Source organism: Meriones unguiculatus, chromosome 11 (genome assembly GCF_030254825.1).
Source record: "Meriones unguiculatus strain TT.TT164.6M chromosome 11, Bangor_MerUng_6.1, whole genome shotgun sequence".
Taxonomy (NCBI): Eukaryota; Metazoa; Chordata; class Mammalia; order Rodentia; family Muridae; genus Meriones; species Meriones unguiculatus.
In genome coordinates this window covers 11,381,755-11,388,380 of record NC_083359.1, presented here as the reverse complement: position 1 = coordinate 11,388,380, position 6,626 = coordinate 11,381,755, and positions in this window count along the sequence as shown.

Below are 6,626 nucleotides of genomic sequence, written 5' to 3'. Positions count from 1 at the left end.
CCGCAAGAACGTTATACCAACAAGCCCCTAAGACCTCTTTTTGGCAAGTTAAATGGGTGTGATACGATAAGGTTTTCATGATGTCCTGGTCATGTGGAGTGGTACAGATTGCATGAGATGGACTTAAGCCTTATCTGGAAATAGGGCCCAGCTGGGCAGCAACCAGTAGCAACGAATTATCCTGTCCACAAGAGGAAAAAGATCACTAATAGAGGCCATTTGCCATTTTCTAGCTGACTAAAGCAGTCTCTGCCTATTTATTTATTATTTATTTTGGCAAAGATTAGGGCAAGGATCACAGCAATAGATCAGGGACAAGGGACGCCAATGACAGTAAGAACTGAAACAGGAAACATGAACAGTTTATTTATGCCATCAGATGGCCAACCTTAAGCTTCTGTCAGACAGATTAGTCAGCTTCTGAAGTGACTAAAGTGGGCTGCAGCCTTCTGCGGTATATGGCTTCACAGCTCTCTTCCTCCGGATGATCAGCTTACATGGTGTTGAGGAACCAAGTGTATGCCCGTCTCCGGAAGCCGGTTTCTCTCTACTGTGGTGAATTTAGAGGACCACCTTTACTGCCATAGGAATGGATAAAGTGACAGTGAATGGACCCCTCCAAAGGGACTTTAGGGGTTGGTCATTCCATTATTTTAACATATAGCATCTTTTTTTTTTTTTTAAGAGGTGGCAATCTGTAGGTGGGTCTCCCCATACAGTTCTGTTGCTGTTTGTTTTGTTTATGTTTTTCAAGACAGAGTTTCTCTGTGTAGCCCTGGCTGTTCCGGAACTCCCTCTGTAGACCAGGCCACTCTTGAACTCACAGAGATCCACCTGCCTCTGCCTCCCAAGTTCTGGGATTAAAAACCATCACCACCCAGCTTCCCCACACAGTTTTTGTTCAGCGGCAGTTTAATTCATTCTGCCTGCACAGAGCTCTGGGAGCAGCCAGTGGCGTGTAGCTTCCGGGTGGCCTTCAGGCCCTCTGCCACCAGCCATGCCACTCTAACCACAAACAGCCCATTATCAGATCCCTCCGTGATTAGGATCCTGAGTCTGGGCATGATTTTCTTTAGGAGACATTGAGCCTTCTCTTCGGTAGTAGGGGAAGGCCACCACCCAGCCAGCCAGAGCACACTCCAAGTAACATACATGGAGTCACAGACCGAGGGACGCTCAGTGAAGTCTGCAACTGTATCTTCAAACGGGGCTTCTCCAACACTCTGTACCTCAGAAGAGACCTTAGGGCCCCAGCACAGGTAACTTTGGGCAAAGATGAGGCCCTGCAGGAGATAATTATTAGCTATGGACAAACTAAAATCCCACACTTGGGATTAAAGCAAAAACATATTTACATAACATAACTGAGTTTTTAAAGAAAACAAAACTTCCATTACATATCCCCCTTTTGTTTAAAAAATGGCTTTTTCTCTAACATTAATAAACCATATACAATAAGAATAACTATGAGAATTACCAGGTAAGAATTACATTTACAATGTCCAGTCAATTTGTATTTGGCAATCTTGGAGAAAGTGTTCTACTATCCATTCTATCCTGGTGAGTCCTAAGTTCTGTACCTAAATCACTTTCTTATCATATCTTGTACCTACCAACTTAAAAACATCTATCTAGACCTTAAGGCATCTTTTTAGACCTAAATCACTTTCTTATCATATCTTGTATCTATCGACCTAAAAACATCTATCTAGACCTTAAGACATCATTTTAGACCTAAAACACTGTCTTAGTTTCTAAACAATTAAACTTAATTGTAGTGTGACTATGACTATCTAGTCTTCAACTCTATCAGAGACCTTGGAAGGAAACAGTATTACTTAAGCATATAGGAAGCATAGAGCAAACAGCTTCTAGAACTATAGAAATGACAGACACCAGAGCTTCTCTGTGTCATTGAGACATCCAGTCTTCAGTCTATCAGTCCAGAGCATCTGACAGACTTTTCTGTGAAGCAGGAATTTTGAAAGACTGATCACTTAGTCTCTGCAAAGTGGGACAGTCAATTTTCCAATGTCCTGCTTGTTCACAGTTTGGACAGACAGCCTTCCATCAGCAGTTGAAGGACAGTTTTTTCTCCAGTGGCCATCTTGCCATATTTCTTTGATGCCCATCATCTTCTTTGAAGTAGATTAGAGATGCTGCTAGGAGCAGATGTGTCTCTCTGTCAGAAAAGCCTTTTATTATGAAAATATCTTTTAATGCCATATTCTGCAGATCTCTGAAATGTTTTGAAGAGTGCTTATTTATCTACAATTATATAGTGCATAATCATATCTATCCATCTATCTATCTATAGTAGAGCAACATTGCCTGTTTCTAGCCATGTACTATTCGCGTAATCTTGAAAACATATACAAGATACTAGATAAAGCTTATTTCTGTAAGTAAATAAACCCGTATCTAAAAAGACTACAAGTAAGATTATTTATAGATGACTACTAATTTGTGTTTCCAACCATCCTGAACAGATGCTCGTGGGAATTCCACCCAAACTATACTTCACCTTGGAAATGTGTCTGGAAAACCACACTTGACACTTACAGAACAGATATATAAGGCCAAAGAGAGTTCAGGTGATTGAGAGCAGGTTCCTGCTCACCAAGAACCCTTGGCCCCAAATCAAGTCAGGGTTCATGTTTTCCAAGTCAAAAACCACAGTTACACCCTAACCAGAAGCAGGCAGGGGGAGAAAAGTTTTGCGTTTCAGCTCAGTTGGTTAAAACGATTTGTTTTACGATGTAAAACAAAGAACCTCTGGAAGCTACAGATGTGGGGACGTGGCAGCGTGGAAAACATCTGCACAGAGGGCGTGCTTGGCGAGTGGTCGGGGAGTGGCTGAGTGAGCTAAAACTAGGACAAAATGGAGTTACCAAGGGCAGTTCAACATTGCTGGCATGTCCAAATGTGACAGATGCGCATTCTACCTCAAACTTCCAGCCGTCCCTGGGATACTTTGAATACCAATACAATGTAATTTCTGTCAGTAGTTGTTACACTGTATTGTGTGAGGAAAAAGTATACATATGTTCACTACAAATGACAATTTTTTTATTTGGTCATTTATTTTTGAGATCATGTCTCTCTGTGTAGCCCCTGCTGGTCTGGATTTGTAGACTAGGCTGGTCTTGAACTCACAGAGCTCAGTCTGCCTATGCTTCTACCTCGCAAGCGCCGAAATTAAAGACATGTGCAACCATGCCAGTCTCAGAAAAAACTTTTAAAGAACATTTTTGAACCATGGTTAGTTGATTCTCCAAATGCAAAAACCTGGTGGTACACAGAGCCAGTGGTATCTCAAAATACAGAGACAAAGAAATGAGTCCTAGGGCTGGAGAGATGGCTCAGAGGTTAAGAGCACTGGCTGCTCTTCCAAAGGTCCTGAGTTCAATTCCCAGCAACTACATGGTGGTTCACAACCATCTATAATAAGATCTGATGTCTTCTGGCATGCAGACACACATGCGGACAGAGCACTGTATACAGAATAAATAAGACTTATTTAAGTCTTTTTTTTAAAAAAGTGAGTCCTATGACATCCTTGAGTCACTAGGGCCAATCTTGTCTGAAACAATCCTATTCTGAACCCTTTAGCCAAAAAATATGACCCAACAGATTCCCCTCGTAATAGTCCATAGTCCATCCACTGAAGACACATACAACCACACTGATCAAGCCAATTAAAAGCATATGAGTCCAGCCAGGAACAGTGGCACATTCCTGTACTCCCAGCACTCGGGGAGGCAGAGGCAGGTGGATTTCTGTCAGTTGGAGGCCAGCCTGGTCTACGAATCCAGTACAGCCAAGGTTACACAGAGAAACCCTGTCTTGAAAAACTGAAGAGTACATGGGTCCTTTATTAGCCAGCAACCAAGAACAGACTCATGCCTCAAAGTTTCTTGGTGCCAAAGCTGTGTTTTGAAAGGCAAAACCCACAAAGACTGCAATTTACATCAAAGTTAAACAAGAGTCAATATAACCTTGGAACATCCATTTCTGGCAGAACACAGTCATTATTTTAGATATAATACAACAATTATTTTTCACTTGTATCTTCTTCAGTCATTTTAGTTTATGAAGTTTGTATAAATATTAATCATTTTTGTCAATACATCTGGACCACAGTCAACCTCATAGGACTCTCAATTGTGTTGCCAAGGTAGATGTGACTGTTCAGGGTGTAGTGGGCTCAGAACTATCTAAGAAAACACCAAATGGGGGCAGAACAAGATGACACTACCTTTGTCCCTTCACCTTTATCACTGAATTGTTTAAATCTGCATTATGTTTTCCTACACTCTCGGCTGGAAACATCCTGATACCATAGTTTAAAGGCATTGTGCCTACAATGATCCTTTTAGGCAGGTTTTAGCACATCACATGGCTTTCCTGGGGAGACACTGTTCATCCCAAATGAGGAGGGTACAGACAGACTGAAGGAAATTTCAACTTTAACTTGGCAAAATAAGAGTTAATTATAGGACCGTGAAAAAGCCCCAAACCTTTAAGCTCCAATTTTATCTAGTGCTAATTCTTCACACACACACACACACACACACACACACACACACACATACACAGAGCTTTGAAGCTCTCAGTCTTGAGATCATTCCAGGAGTATCAGTGCGCTTCACTCTATCATTTATATGACGCTAGGGACTGGACCAGGACTTAGATGTTAGGCAGTTCAGTCTGTCTGCTGACCCTGTCTACTGAGGTATAGTCCTAACCCACAGCGGTATTAACGCAAGCCTAGGCTCACAGGGCGACCTGTGTTAAGGCGGCAGCTGTGTCTACAGGCTCAGCAAAGCTGAGGCAGACAGAAGCAGATTCTGGGAAAGTGATCCGCTGCTACGGACTCACTCCATCCATCCTAGCTCCTATCAGGGTGCGGACGCTCTCAGCAAACACTGCGCCACCATGGGGAAGGCGGTCTTTCCCGCTGCAGGCTGGCACAAGGACTTTGAATGACATCTTGCTGAAAGGCAGTTACCCTGGCTAGGATTTCAAAGACTGCTGACGCTGCGGAGGGGGTCACCCAGACAGTTCACAGCTATCCCACTTTCCAGTCTATCGTCTTGGAAGTTAGGCGTGACCGTGCTACTTAGTCCAGCCAACAAAGAGGCCTGTCTTACGGATCGTGCTGTGTGATCTTTCCTGGGGAAAACATGACAGACCAAAGGAAATATTTCACCAGGGCTGGCTTGGTGAACCAATGACTTTAGGAGATTACCAACAGGCGCATGCGTGAGGAGTTGGAGGCGCATGGAGGCCTGGGACAGTGACATCACTCAGAGGGCCCCCTCAGTGTGCCCCTTGAAAACTCCATCCCTGATGCCCCTGCCCAACTTGCAGGGACTCCCACCAAAGACTAACACCCCACCCCCAACTCTTGTCTGTCACCTCTGAAACCCTGTGAGGTAGGCAGAAGTGGGACCCTTGACTTTGACAAGGGGCTCTAGCCTTAGGTAGGCCTAACTCAGGAGTCAGGGTTCATGAAGCTTGTAGACGCATAAAACTTTCACCGAGCTGACGGCTCTAGATTCTTGTCTCATGAATTTGAAGAATGACTTTCATAGATGACAGGGCGGGTGAGTTTCCTTTTGCTTGTATATATGAAGGTGTTGTGGATGTAAACATGTTTTTGTTTTAGTCCCGGGTGTGGGATGTGGGGCTGATTCAGATGGTCCACAGCAGCTGACCATTTGCTTCGCGTAGTCTCTGAGAGGAGCTCTTTGCCATCGGAAGATAGTTTAAATCTGAGGACATTAGAAGGAGAATAAATGACAGAGCCCAGAGAGGGTAGAGCGAAGAGAAAGAACAAGGCTGCTCCTGATTGTCCCTTGCTGCTCCTGGTTGCTGCTGTGAGACAAGAAGTTGGCGATCTCCTGAAACAAGGATTAGACTGGCTCCAAGGAACCCGATGACCCTGCCCAGCAGGAAGCAGCCAAGAAAAAACTGTGCCCCCTCTCCCACTAACCCTCTCTCTCTCCTACCTGGTGTTGAGGTGATGGAAGGGATTGGGGTGGAGTAGGGAGAAAAAGATAAACGAAATGTAAATGAAAGAGTTTTTAAAAAGTACGCCTACATGAAGGTTTTGCCCCAATGTTATGTATCAGTGCCACACACAGGCCTGGTGCCTGAGGGGCCGGAAGAGGGTGCTGAATCTCCCGAACTGGAGTTACAGACTACTGTGAGCTACTGTGTGTGAGCGTCCGGTGATATGTCTGTTTTCCATGCTAGCGTGTCTATGGTGCTGTCCCTATACTAGTCTTGTTTAGGCAGGCATTCTGTGGATGTATTGTGGGTGAAGCTTCCTTATCAGCTCAAGGAAGCATAATCTCGCAGCAGATTGCCTGGTCCTCTGGCTAGGCTCATCCGCTATAAACCGCATGCAAGTTGCACAGGCCTTCTGTGCCGTGAGCGTCTAGTCTTGTCTTTATCTTTCTCATTTTGGAAAAATCCAGCCATCCCACTTTAGAACACAGTCTTTTTTAAATTTAAAAAAAAAATATATATTATTTTTATTTTTATGTTTTGCCTGCCAATATGTCTGTGCACCACGTGCATGCAATGTCCAATGTCCAAGGAGGCCAGAAGAGGCCGCT